Source organism: Scomber japonicus, chromosome 4 (genome assembly GCF_027409825.1).
Source record: "Scomber japonicus isolate fScoJap1 chromosome 4, fScoJap1.pri, whole genome shotgun sequence".
Classification (NCBI taxonomy): Eukaryota; Metazoa; Chordata; class Actinopteri; order Scombriformes; family Scombridae; genus Scomber; species Scomber japonicus.
In genome coordinates this window covers 8,286,657-8,300,731 of record NC_070581.1, presented here as the reverse complement: position 1 = coordinate 8,300,731, position 14,075 = coordinate 8,286,657, and the positions used below count along the sequence as shown (strand labels likewise).

Sequence of the window (14,075 nt, the reverse complement as noted above, 5' to 3'; positions counted from 1 at the left end):
CAATATGATTTTTTTTTCGTCTCGTGATACTTTTCCGCCTCAAGGCCGAGTCACGTGACGCACCCGCCACGCTGTGAAATGTTCCTAATTTATAGTAAATTCTCAATAGGGGAATTTCTATGATCCCAGCTACAGTGAAAAAAGGTGGCTGTGAACTAAAAATGACTGCACAGTGGTGTTCATTGTTAACTCCAGCACATGACAAAATGGATTAATGGCTGCAATAGGCTCATGAGAGTGTCAGCTTGTTATGGATTTGCAGTATTTCGGAGCTTGTGGCTGCTTAGCTTTAAAGCCGCACAAGTCGGACCTGAAGTGACCTCTTTTTTTTACCTCTGAAGCTCACCAGTAGTAGTAGAGACAGATTTCCGAGTCGACACAGAACAGAATTAGCAGTGGGGATACTGCAGTTCAACAACCTCGGTGGTGTGTGTGTGTGTGTGTGTGTGTGTGTGTGTGTGTGTGTGTGTGTGTGTGTGTGTGTGTGTGTGTGTGAATCACATTTTTGAAACCAACACCTCTTATCTGTCAAGTAAGAAAAGCTGGAGTTTAAGGTGGTTAAATAGTGCATTCATTCACTGAACTTCCAAGCTTTGCCAGAGTCCCGTGTCCAACTGTGCTTATCTGGATTTTATTTCAGGGGTAGTAGGGCAAAAGCTCTTTAATAACAACATATTAGATTAGATTAGACAAAGTTCACCAGTCTGTTTAGAGTTAGTCAAAGAAACTATAATAAGAGCGTGACAGTATGAGAGGAGATTAAATGTTGCACTAAGGGTTGCTGGCACTTTTAATGCCACTTTACACTCTGCCATTTTTGAGCTGTTTGAGACAACTATGAGAGAAATTGTGAGTCTTCAATCCAACGTGATGGTTCTAGATCTTATAGATGGTCATACAGTGCCAGAGTCAATGAAGTTGAATGAACATGATTACTGCTGTCACACAGTGTAAAGGTGCCTTCAGCAAGTCTCATTCATTCTTCCTGCAGCTGGTTAACTGGGTCAACAAGCCAACAACTTCCTCTCTTTATACAAACCTGTGCAGGCCGCCCACAACATGAATCTCACAAACTGCTGACCTGCAGCATCTAATGAACAGTGTAATTATTTATTGATGGGCATGTTTGTGTATGTCTGTGTGTGTGTGTGTGTGTGTGTGTGTGTGTGTGTGTGTGTGTGTGTGTGTGTGTGTGTTGTTTGTTTTAGACAGGCATGAATATATATGCGTCTGTGTTTGTACAGACATATTGGTTCATTAATGCATTTTTTTATTTATTTTTTCCATTATTCATGTGTGTGTGTGTGTGTGTGTGTGTGTGTGTGTGTGTCTATAGCAGTTTATCCCAGCTGTGTTTGGATTTCGCTCTGTGTGAAGACATGTCTCTTGATTTCATGTTTTTGAGTGTGGATCCAGAGGTGTCACACGCACGCATGCCCACACGCCCACACACACACACACACTATGCAGCATGGAAAGCTCACAGAGGAAAAGATGTACCCACATTTAACTTAAGTTTTGTACTTGTTTGGAGAAATTGTCTAGCCAGCCCATTAAGTCAGAAGTACTGCAGTATTATCTGAATGCCAACATGTATTTGCATACATTAATTCATGATAACATCAGGGATGATGTAATCACCCCATTTTGGAGCTTGATAAAAGTTAATGTTGTCTTTCAGCCAACAAAGTTCTGTAACGTTCAGTAAACAGCTGTTCTCAGTGAAAATGAGGTCATGTTTATTAAATACGGTGACATTAATGTGTCCCTTTGAAACCAGTTATGAGCTGATGACTCAGGTTAATGTATTTTATCCAATAGAATTTCAAAGAAGACTTGCAGGCTTTTTAATTGGATATTCACCTGTAGGAAATTTAATTGAAATGATGTGCAGTCAATCCTTTTGATTTGTAACATTTGCATATTCTTTTTGAAATGAATACTTTATTTGTTGTATATGTATGTGCGTTAATGCTGAAAAGAGTTTCAATAATCCTTTATCTAACAGTATGCATTCTGAATCCATAAAAACAACATATAAGCCAACTTAATGTGAGGGAGATGTTGATAATAGTTTTTCTGCATGTAGCATGATGGAAAACTCTAAGCAGACAAATATAATGGGTGCTTTCTATGGATGAAGAAAAAACATGGTTGATGGCGGATTTGAGCCGCCAATATTATGATTGCCAGTCAACCACTTTAACACTAAGCTACCCCGACCTGACGCTGACCTCAGCCAAAATTTGCATCTTATAACAGAGAGGAGTGTCTGAATGGATTAAAAAAAAAAAAAAAAAAAAAAAGTCCTTCATGGCTGAGTTGTACTAATCACTCACAAATGCATACACACACACACATGTGGGTCTTAATAATTTAGGAAATAATCACACAAGTATATGACCGTGCTATTTGTCCTCTGTGACTGTTTTCAACCCCCCCATGCACACACACACACACACATACACATACATATACACATTAATGGCAAATTTGTGGGAAAAAAGTTTCATGTTAACAAAAACATACACATCAATTTCACATTTTTTATATGATTTCAACAGAAAAAAAACTGTGTGTGTATGTATACTACCACTTTAATCATATAGCAGCACAGTAATTGACAGACCCCCATAGTTGGGTAAATCCCTGTAGTGGTCTGTAGGCTAATAATTGGATTACGGCAGTCAGGGGAAGGTTTTAGTTCAGATTACACAGATTATACTTAGCAGTGCTCAGATGGATAGCGTGATTTTAAGGGCATCATCCAGCTTGCGTTACATAGAAAGAGCATTTTGGCAAATATTTGGTAAAAAAAATATAGGCCAAGGGTAGCAGATTTGTCCCCTTCCCCTAACACAAGTGTCACGGTATCTTATCTATCAATCTGTCCATCCATCGAGGAATAACACACAAGAGCTGGATCCTGCCCTCGAACCTTTTAACGTTTTCCTTTTAATCATCTTAAAGTAAAGGATGCTCTCTTAACCAGATTGGGGATAAAAGGATATAAAATGAGTTGAGACATACATAAAAGTATCTGAAATTGTAGTGTGAATATCTCATATGAATTTGGATGTCTTTTAGTGCAGCTGAGATAACGAGCATTCATGTTTGGATGTACCAGCTGGCAAAACAGTCACAGCTCTGTATAATATTTGTATATGAGGAGTCACTACACTCACTTATCCATAGTTGTCTTTCAAATATTAAATGTTAATGTTTTCTAATCATAATCAACACCACAGAGTCAAACAGATAGAGCAGAGTGTCATCAGCACATAAAGAAAGGAAGGACGCGTACAATATGTCATTTACAATATCCTTGTTAAAGAAAGTCTTTAGGATCTAAGTGTAGACAACAGGCGAGTCTAAAGGGTAAAACCACAGAAAGACCATTGGATTATATTCTTCATTTGGGCCATTACAGTATAAAGTTTTATGACAATATAAATCTATTTAATAGGGATTTTTCAGCTTCACAATTTATATTATTTTTTCCAACACAAATGCACTTAAAATATTTGATTCTATGTCCAAAAGCCATGAAATGACTCTGCCTGTTTAGGGTTTAGCCCTGCTCTAATACAACTTTGACATTCATTATTACATCATTCCTATTACACGTTATCAACGATTTCATTTGTATTGTGTTTCAATGTGATCATGCACAGAATGATCCACACATATCATGGGTTTTTGCACAGTGTTTAAGATGGACATGGATAACGTGCTTTAGTGTAGGAGTTATTGAGTCTCCATCTGCTTTTACTAAACGCTCCTTTTTATGCCTCTTTTGCAAATAAACTATGGTGGATATTGGAAGAGCGTGTTCAAAGCAGCATCAGAATAAAGGCTGTGCCAGTGTGTTTATGGAGCACATTTCTCATATGTTTGGATCATTTCTTCTCATTGCTTCTCGTTTAATAGACTCTGCCTTTCATTTCAAAAAAAGATATGCTTCTGGATATTCCTCAGCTTTATAACCGCGTTCATGTTTTCACTTTATTCTATGAATTATGTCTCTGAACTGTAGCTTCAAGTCTATAAAAAATGACTTTTTTTTTTTTTTAGCAGATAAGCACCCACAAGCATGAACTGTTCAAAGATTTTGACTACCGCATATGGAGCGCTTACTTTAGATAAGGCTAGATGTTACTTAGAAAGCTCACAATCCCACATGGAATTAACTACTACAAACGCTGCAAAAAGGAAGTCAAAAACACACATTTACAACAGGCTCACAATGCGCCTCACTGCTGTCAACAAATAATCTACCGTGCCAGAAAAGCGTCGCGCCACACTAGAGCCTCCCCATGTGGAATTAGCTCAGCTGATGGCCGGAGCTATCTGGGGTAAAAAGTGATCGGCCGTCCCACTGTGGCACATTAACCTATATGGTCAAGTGACACTAGAGCGTTGGAACCAAGCCCTCTCTCTCTCTTCCCACACATCTCTCTCCCTCTCTCTCTCTCTGTCTCTCTCTCTCTGTCTTTCAGTCTCAGCGGGATTCCATCACTTTGTACATTTTGTTTTTTATCCGCACACCTTCATGAAATGATGACCTAGAAAATGTTTCCCAGTGGGATTCGGTCTCAACAAACGTAGAGACTGGCAGAGCGAAAATACTTTTTTTTTTTTTTTTTTTTTAATCCTCCAGTGTGGCACTTAAAGCAATAGGCTCGCATTCTTGATTCAGCCTCCTCGTTTTTAAACTCTGCAATTAAACCAATTATCCCCAAAGAGTGTTTCGAGGTGTTTTTAAAGTATATTGAGTGTGACGAATATCGGAGCCGATGAGCCTCTCCCGCACGCATGGATTAAAAGAAGGGGAAAAAAGGGAAGAGAAACATTAGACAAATGTAGGAATGAAGTGATTATTTCCAGATCTGGAAAGATAATTTCATATCTGATCTCTTATGATTTTTTTCTCTTTCTTTTTTACGTGCTTATATTGCGCACATGCAGTCATGAGAGAGAGAGAGAGAGAGAGAGAGAAGGAGAGAGAGAGAGACTTTTGGAAGACATAAACATTGACATGTGCACACATAATAAACTACTTTTCAATGTCACAAAAATATGCGCAAAATCATCCAGCGGAATAGCGATCGCTAGATATTTCTTCCGTGCACACATGTTCACACTTCAGGGTTTGCAGGTCAGTCAAAGTTTTGTGTGTGTGTGTGTGTGTGTGTGTGTGTGTTTTTTTTACCGAATGATGTTTTGGCTCCACACATTAGCACATCTGTTTTCAATCATGGGTGGAGGAGGAGGAGAGGGAGGAGAGCGAAGTGAGGGAACTGAGAAAAAAGAGAATAAGAGGGGGAAGAAAAGGAAAAGCGAAGGAATCAAGAGAATGATGGAAAACAAGATACAAGTATGGGTGGAGAATGACTACACTAACAGAGTAAGGAAGCTGCGTTGAATAAATCTAACTGCAAATTAAACGTTGATCTCTTGGCATCCCAGCTATTCCTCTCTGACTCTGACCTATGGGGCTGAAGTCTCTCTCTCTCTCTCTCTCTCTCTCTCTCTCTCTCTCTCTCTCTCTCTCTCTCTCTCTCTCTCTCTCTCTCTCTCTCTCTCTCTCTCTCTCTCTCTCTCTCTCTTCTTGCCGGCAGCTTCCTTGTTCCACCAGAGCAGATCTCCTTGCTGCCAGGCTCACCCTCTATCTCCAATTTAATACTCCTCATTTCACCCGAGCCAAAACAACAGATGCTAAAACGTCGCCCCTCGTGAACTCCTCGGAAAAGTACAAAAAAAAAAACGAAAAAGAAAAGAATCAAGAAGCCAATAATATATCCTCGTTCTGTATTCAAAAAGTCTGCGGCAGACGGTTTCCTATCATCTCAATTATTAAAAAAAACAAATGATGAAATAATTGGCTATTAAAATAAAATCAGTGATGGCAGTTGCACTCAGACTATCAGTGTTGTCGGATATATTACAGTGTGAAGGGAAGGACTGAACATGATTAATACTGATCTGGAGTGGATTTGCTTTTTGGAAATAACAAAATAATTTATTTCTTTTTGTAGATTGGTACATCATGTAGCAATATTTGTCTATCATGACAACATAGTGCTTCCAACATCGCTGTCACCAATACAGATATACAAAAGTAGTTTTGGGGAAATTGATCCTTTGGGTTAAGTCATTTGTTATTAAAGTGTTTCAATCTTCTGACACGCATATGTCAGAATAATCACAATCCTTCCTCTAAACCATCCAGCACAACAAAACCTGCTTCCAGCCTGACATTTACAGTAAAACTTCAACACATGCAAATATCTTCTTAATTATGGAAACTGATGACTTCATAATCTGTAGCAGAATGACACCCAGAGGTGATTTCTTTGCCTCTTTATTATACAAAGATGCTGGAACATCTCTATTACAATGTGAAAAAAAAAAAAAACGACAAAGTTTGCAGATCTTTTAGGCGTCAGATCTGTGCTCATGCTGTGTTGCTGTCACAGAGCAATAAAAGCTGCTCATCAATGCGCTTTTGCACATCGCGCTTCAACATCTGCTGCTGTCAGTTGGCTCAGTTTGGTCTGTAAATACCGAAACATCACAGCAACTAGTGTCCCAAAATACTTCTGAGCAACATACTGAATCAGCAGCCGCCTGTGAACCCTGCTTACACTACGTTATCGTTCATCAGTGTGGATGCTCACACGGTTAGAGTTATTGTTATAGTTACCTTTCATGGAAACATTGCTCTATAGCACCACCTGTGGTAAAAAAAAAACCCTGTAGGAGACCTTAAGGAGAGAATACCAAACAGAAATATACAGTATGTTAATGTGATTGCCTGTTATAACTGCTTACATGATCAACACTCACACTACCTTTACTTTCTGTTGGGATATTCACACAAAAGTACCTTGTGACAAACCTTGTCTCTAGCATATTGAGCTAGTTCTTAAACTGCAGTAATAGATGGCGGGAAGTGTGTGTTTGTGTGTGTGTGTGTCTGTGTGACAGCATGCACATGTGTGTGGGTGTGAGATGCAGATGCTCGTAGTTCTGTTGCCATTAGAGCAGACTGCACTGCCAGATGTCTGTACAAAGTCCACTGTGTGTGTGTGTGTGTGTGTGTGTGTGTGTCTTACAGAGGCCGTCGTGCACTTCCTTCCAGTACACACACAGACTTTCTTGCAGCAGAGATACACAAATGCACACTCATACACGTTAAACAACAAAGAGTGCATGTATAGATTTTTGTGTGTGTGTTTTAAGCAGGTCAAAGCTTCAAGTGGCCCAGTCTGTTAGGCAGATGTTTAAGATCCCCCCACTGCACACCACTACCCTGTCACCTACACGTGCACACACACACACACACACACATACACATACACAGTGTCTTTCTCTCTCCTTCATTTGAACTGACAAACATGCACACACACATTCGCTCATTAACAACCAATTAGAGAGCAGATATTGGCTCACTGTGGGGAACTAAAGGCCAACCAGTGCTGTTCTCCGCTTCCAACGCCAAGTCACAACAAATACCTGGATGCAGGCCATAACTGTGTGTGTGTGTGTGTGTGAGAGAGCGTGTGTGAGTGAGAGCGTGTGTGAGTACGAATGCATTTGTGAGTGTGTTGTTGACTTCTTCCCAAGTTTGGCAGTCCGATCTCATCTCCTTTCTCCTTTTTATTAGAACAGGCACGCACACACACACACACACACGCACGTACGCACACTAACCCTCACGTAATTAAATGCATTTTTCCACTCTGCAAGTCTTGTTGTTCATTGCATCAGCCTGCGTGTCTCAGTAGTGCAACTCTCGCTTAAAACATTATTTTTCTCACATGGGAACGAGGCACAAGCTATGTTAAACACACACACACACACACACACACGCCGGTCCTCAGTGGGATCGCAGCGATGTGTTTATGCCAGTGATGGATCATGCTCGAGACGTTTGGCTCTCTGGAGAGCATGTTGACAACATCTCTCTCTCTCTCACACACACTCTCACACTCACGCACGCTCCTCTTCTATTTTTCTGTTTACCTGAATCACAATCTCAAATTCTCTCTCTCTCTCTCCTTTTGAATGTGGGTTTTTTCAGTCTTCTCTTACATCTCTGCAAATGAACCAAGACACTTTATGTTTATTAGACAGGTGTAGTTGCTTTCATTCCCAATAAATGAGTCTGCAGTGAAGTGAAAACACACAGAGAGGGAAAAAGAGAGAGAGAGGGTTTCATACGTTCTTATAGCATGCATGCTACATTGTTTACTAAGGTTTTACTGCCTTTTTTCATTCCAGAGTAGATTCATTTGGCCCACAGCAGCCCAAAATGGACCTGTGGATAATCTGCCCCAACCCTTTATGGATACATGCAGTTTCAAAATAAAGGCTCAATCCTAAAGGGACAGCCTGAACCAAATATAATAATAATAACCAATATATAATAACCAAATATATATAATGCAGCTGCATCAATAAAATTGATGCAGCTGCAGTAGAACCTAAATGAGCCAAATAGGGAAACGCTACATGTCCGAAAAGCCACAGCGAGGTCATAGAAATCCATTCGAGATAAGCTGTGCCAATTTATTCTCTTTCAGCTCCTTCCTATTGTCACCACAGAAGACTTTCATTCTCACCCCCCCCCCACCCCACCCCTCGTTGCTCATTAAAATAAAATCAGTGATGGCACTTTGCACTGAGGCTGTCAGTGTTGCTGGAGATGTTACAGTGTGAAAGGAGTGACTCAGCATGATTAACACATATCTTTTATAAATTATAAATCATGTTGCAGTATATCTTGTGACCATAAACATAAAAGGTTGTTGTGTCCTGGCTACTGGGAAGTAACATAAAGGAAGGAAAAGTGAACTAGATAGAAGAAGATCAGTTTATTAAATACTCAAACAAAGGGAGAAGAAATAATGTGGGTTGTGGAGGAAGGACTTTTTTAAAAGTTGCTAAGCTGCCACTGACTGGATGGGACTAATACTCAGTGTGATGTACACAGAACAGACAACACAGGAAGTAACAAAGGTGAACACCAGTTTTAGGGAAATCGATCCTTTAGATAACTTATTCATGAAATAAACAGTCTTCTGCCGTATGTAAAAAAATATGTTAATGCATTTCCTTTTCTTATTAAAATGATATAGCATTTCCTTTCTACTCCTTCCTTCTGTCGCCAAAGGACACTTTCATTTCCTCCGCAACACATACTTCACATTCTCCGTTTCACCTAAAAAAGGAAACATCTATAACATCTATTTCTCCTGCTGATATCAAGTCTGTTTGTATTCTCTTGAGTATTATGCTAATTGACACAGATACCAGAGCCCTCTCAGACCTCTCCATTTAATATGATATAAATGCCATGTTGCTCCTTTACATAGTCAATTTTTTCTTTTAGTGGAGGGTGAACTGACCTAAACAGCTAATTAACTTAACTTGCTTTTTATGCATATATAACAATAGAGTTAAAGGTACCCTGTGGAATTTCTTTACAAGTGGTTTGACCAACAGGTGGCGGTAGAGCAACAGTAAATGCAGTACTACGTGAGTAAAGGCACGAAAGAAAAAGGCTGCAAGCTAGTAAACATGTAAACAGTGGAAGGTTCAAACCCATCCGTTAGACCTCAAATATACACACAGTTTGTTTGGGCGAGAAACGCTGAATGTAAACAGAAACGTTGTTTGTTTATAAGAGAAGTCCACAGGGCAACTTTAACTCTGGTTGTAAGGCTAGCTTAAATCTTCATGCTTTGTCATGTTAAACAGGATACAGTCATTTGTCTTGCATGTTGAGTGTGTCATTAACAGGGATAATGCAAGATCAATGCCCTGCGACTCGTGTATAATGGCTGATGTTTGCTATATTTAAGTTCTTTTTATTATAATATAATCAATTCAGTGCTCAGTACATGCCTCAGTATATTTAACAAACATTTATGTATAAATAATGAAATGCACATACATTAGAAGGTGTATTTGAAATGGAAAGATTCATTAAAAACACACAATGCTATGCATAAAACAGTGTGCAAGTAAGGTAACTGAGAGGAAGATAAAAGAAAGTGTGTGTGTGTGTGTGTGTGTGTGTGTGTGTGTGTGTGTGTGGTGGAGAGATGAGTCTTCCCATTGCTACTTCTTCTGAAACCACAGTATGGTCACTGCAGCTTTTATGCTTACATGCTTAACAGCCAATTCTCTCTCTCGCTCTCTCTCCCTCTCCCTCCAGCTCTAGCTCTCACTCTCACCCTCTCTCTCTCTCTGTGTCTCTCTGGGTTGAAGCTCATTAGTGGTGACAAGTACGCTGTTGACCCTTTAGCCTTTCCCTATGTCTCTCTTCCCAATGTCCCCTCTCTGTTTTTTCCCCCCTCTCCTTTCCCTCCGTCTCAATTGCCCCGTCTTTCCCTCATCACCCCATCATTCACTCAGCAAGAGTTTGGCAGGGGTCTACGTTTGTGCGTATGTGGGCGTGCGCGTGTGTGATGCCAGGGGCAAGCCTGCGACTGTGTTCAGCAGAGGTCTTCTGCAAGGACAACACAGGGGACTCTGTCCTTGTCTAACCCCCTGGAAATAGAACAAAGGTGTGTGTTTGTGTGTGTGTGTGTGCGTGTGTGCAATAATGCTATGTACAGAGTATGAGCTATAGCTCGTAATAATAATAGCAAGGTCAGAGGTCCAGTAGGCCGCAGGGGACAAGCGACACAGAGCTTATAACAGCACTAATAAAAGACTACAGCAGGTCACCTTATGTTAGGGACACAGTAAAGGATTTTTACACAGATTTACACGAACATTACGTAACCATCCAGGTGACTCAGCCATAGGACTTTAACATGAAAAATCTAATGCAGTTTTAAATGAATATGTTGGCTAGGATCCTGCATGAATAGAAGATAGACTGCTCTGTTCTTCAAGCTCACATGGCAGAAAGTGGAAACAGTCAATAGCTTTGAAACATGACCTGAGGTATGATTGATTAACAACTCAAACTCAAAGCTTGATGATATGAAACATATTTGATTTTTATATGGGGTATCTGCAGTGTCCTCAATGAGGTGTGGAAGGAGGACAAATTCCTAACAGTCCAACCTGTGTGCATGTGTTGTCCAGTTTACCTCTTTAGAGGAGTATTTATTCAGCCTGTGAAAACAGTTGTGGTCATGATGTCATCAGGGGTATCTTGCCTTGGGTTTGAGATTTAACATTTCTGATAGTGAGCATGCGTTACACAGTAGAGGTGTGGGATTTGAAAGGAGTGGGCATTTAGGACTCTAATTAAAGACACTGTTGCATTAAAATGATTGTAGGATCTATAGCAGGCATGTCCAAACTATTCCATAAAGGCCTGTGTCCCTGCAGGTTTTTGTTCCAACCAATCAGGAGCACACAAATCAATCAACTGTCTGAAGACTGAGATCAGCTGATTAAATGAGTCAAGCCTGGTGTTCTCCTGCTTGGTTAGAATGAAAACCTGCAGCCACATTAACCCTTTATGGAAAAGTTTGGACATTCCTGCTCTACAGTATTTGGAGCTTTACTCATATTGTTTAAACACTATTATAGAAAAGTACCATATGAACTAATTCTAAAGGGTCATTACAAATTATTCTCCAAACTATTTTCTCTATTAACTGAACACAGTTTGGTCTATAAAACATAAGTGCCTATCGCAATTGAGTAGAGCCCAAGGTGATGTCATTAGATAGGCTTGTTCTCAAGTCCACTTACACTTGAAGTGGGCCTTTTCACAAAGTGTGCTCAGTAGATAACATCTGAATTACAAGCATGTTCTGGACATTTAGGGACAGCCAGACGTTTTCTTGGCTGGACGTCTAATAGGGGAGTCTGTTATGACAGTTCATCAACATTCAGCAACGGTTTGCAAACACATCTGTATCGTGACCCTCTTCCAGACATCCAAAGATGGTTAGAAGCGGTAGGAGATCCAGATGTTGGACATATGGGATGATTTCTGTTAATGCTTTTTGGGACACGCTTCACATCTTGACAGGTGTTTAAAATAATTCATACCTATTTGTTTTTTTTTTCTTCCTAAATTAGGGTTCTTCAGTCACTTCCCTATCGGTGGCTGTAAATGCCTGAGCGTCACTTCTATGAGTTGAGCTATAGAGGGATGATGGAGTAGGCAGACTGTAGGAATTACATGTCTACAAGGCGCACAACAGCTAGCAGATGTCAGGTCTGTGTGAGACCACATTTGTCTGCAGTGAAAACACGTCGACTGAACGCTCCACTGTGCCTCAATCTGAGCTGTTGACTCTATGGTAATGATGTAAGTCAGGCTAAACATAACAAACCATTAGCGTCCTCAGCATGCCGGCAACAGCGCAGGGGAAGATGGCGATCTCGGTGTGTGTGTGTGTGTGTGTGTGTGTGTGTGTGTGTGTGTGTGTGTGTGTGTGTGTGTGTGTGTGTGTGTGTTTGTGTGTGTGTGTGTGTGTGTGTGTGTGTGTGTGTGTGTGTGTGTGTGTGTGTGTGTGTGTGTGTGTGTGTGTGTGTGTGTGTGTGTGTGTGTGTGTGTGTGTGTGAGCTCGACAGACACCCGGAATGCAGATTAGATTACAAGTATGAGGCTCACGGCATAAATAAATGGAGGCTGAATGATGTTGTTACGAGCTACTATATTAAACATTCTTTACTCTCTCATGCTCCTTTCAAACTTATGGTTTGGGCACAAAGTGGACAGAAGTTCTGGTTTACAGTGAAGCAGAACGCTGATTTCAGGACTGTTTGCCACAAAAATCCTCCAGAGATAGTCGTCTCCCCCCCCCCCCCCTTGTAATTTATTCTCAGTTTGGTTGACAGACTTCGGTGACAGCATTTAGTTATTTATATCAACCATCATGCAACCTGTCAATGCTTCAAACCCAGGGTCGCCATCCTGATAGTGTATCTAAAGGAAGGAAGGAAGATCTCAGAGAGAAGAGGAATGTGAAAGCAGGAAAAAAAAGATAACCCTGGGACTGATTTGATTTCCCACCAGCCAGTTCCTGTGAACTTTAGAAGAAGAAATAAAAAGAAAAGAAAGGGAGATGTGAAATATGCAGAGAGAGAGAGAGAGAGAGAGAGAAGAGGGAAGAAGAGGATTAGCAGGAAGTGGATGGAAGGAAGGAAGGAAGAGAGAAAGAGGGGGGAATTAGTGAAAGAAATGGAAGGAGATCTGGTTCTGCTTGGGCTTTATCAGAGGAAACGAGGGAAACTAGAGGTCATACTGTCACTGAGCCATGGCCATCTCTCTCTCTCTCTCATTCTCTCTCTCTCTCTCTCTCTGCTGTCAGTCCTCCCCCTTACTCCTTGTGTGCCTCTCTCTCTCTTAAACTTTTTAGTCCATCCTCCTTGTCCTCCGCTTCATATCTGCCTCTCCATCTTCTCCGCATCGCTTCGCTTGCCCTCCTTTTGTTTACTTGCTCATGTTTTCCCCCCCTTTGTATTCCTTTCTTCCTCTCAAATTACTCAAAAAAACAGTTCCAAAATTGAGAACATGTTTATGTAAACCATACAAAAGAGCCAAAGCATCATGTGTGTGTATGTATGTGTTTTGTGTGTGTGTGTGTGTGTGTACGTGTCTCGTCTCTCCCTCCCTCTCTCCCTCACTTTGTCTCACTTTGTCTCACTTTGTCTTTGCACATTGAAGTTAAACTTTGCTGTTTTTCTGGCTCGCCTTTGAAAGCCTGGTATAAAGCACACAACAGCCGCCACAGGCATTTTTCTCAACCTGCGACACACACTCATGCACACAAATACACACATTCCCTGACAGCTTTGCTGTTTTGGAGGGGCGGGGTGATTGATTAGTCTCTATGGAGACGATACGTCTTGTAATGAACAAGAGAAAGCTGGCGTGTTAATTTGTGTTGTGTGGGATGCTCAGTGTTGCTTGTGTGTGTGTGTGTGTGTGTGTGTGTGTGTGTGTGTGTGTGTGTTCGCTCGCTTTGTTCCCTGTGCACGTATGTTTCAATGCTATACAATCTTATATTGTCCCTGTCACCATGTGTGTGTCCATGTGTGTGTCCGTGTGTGTGTCTGTGTCGGTTATGTTTTTTAGTGTGTACTTGTCT

General features: G+C 40.8%; 1 protein-coding gene across 1 annotated transcript in view; it reads left to right on the top strand.

The window, feature by feature from the left end:
* Positions 1-14,075, top strand: part of LOC128357993 (plexin-A1-like) — a 221,860-nt gene that overhangs the window by 8,380 nt on the left and 199,405 nt on the right.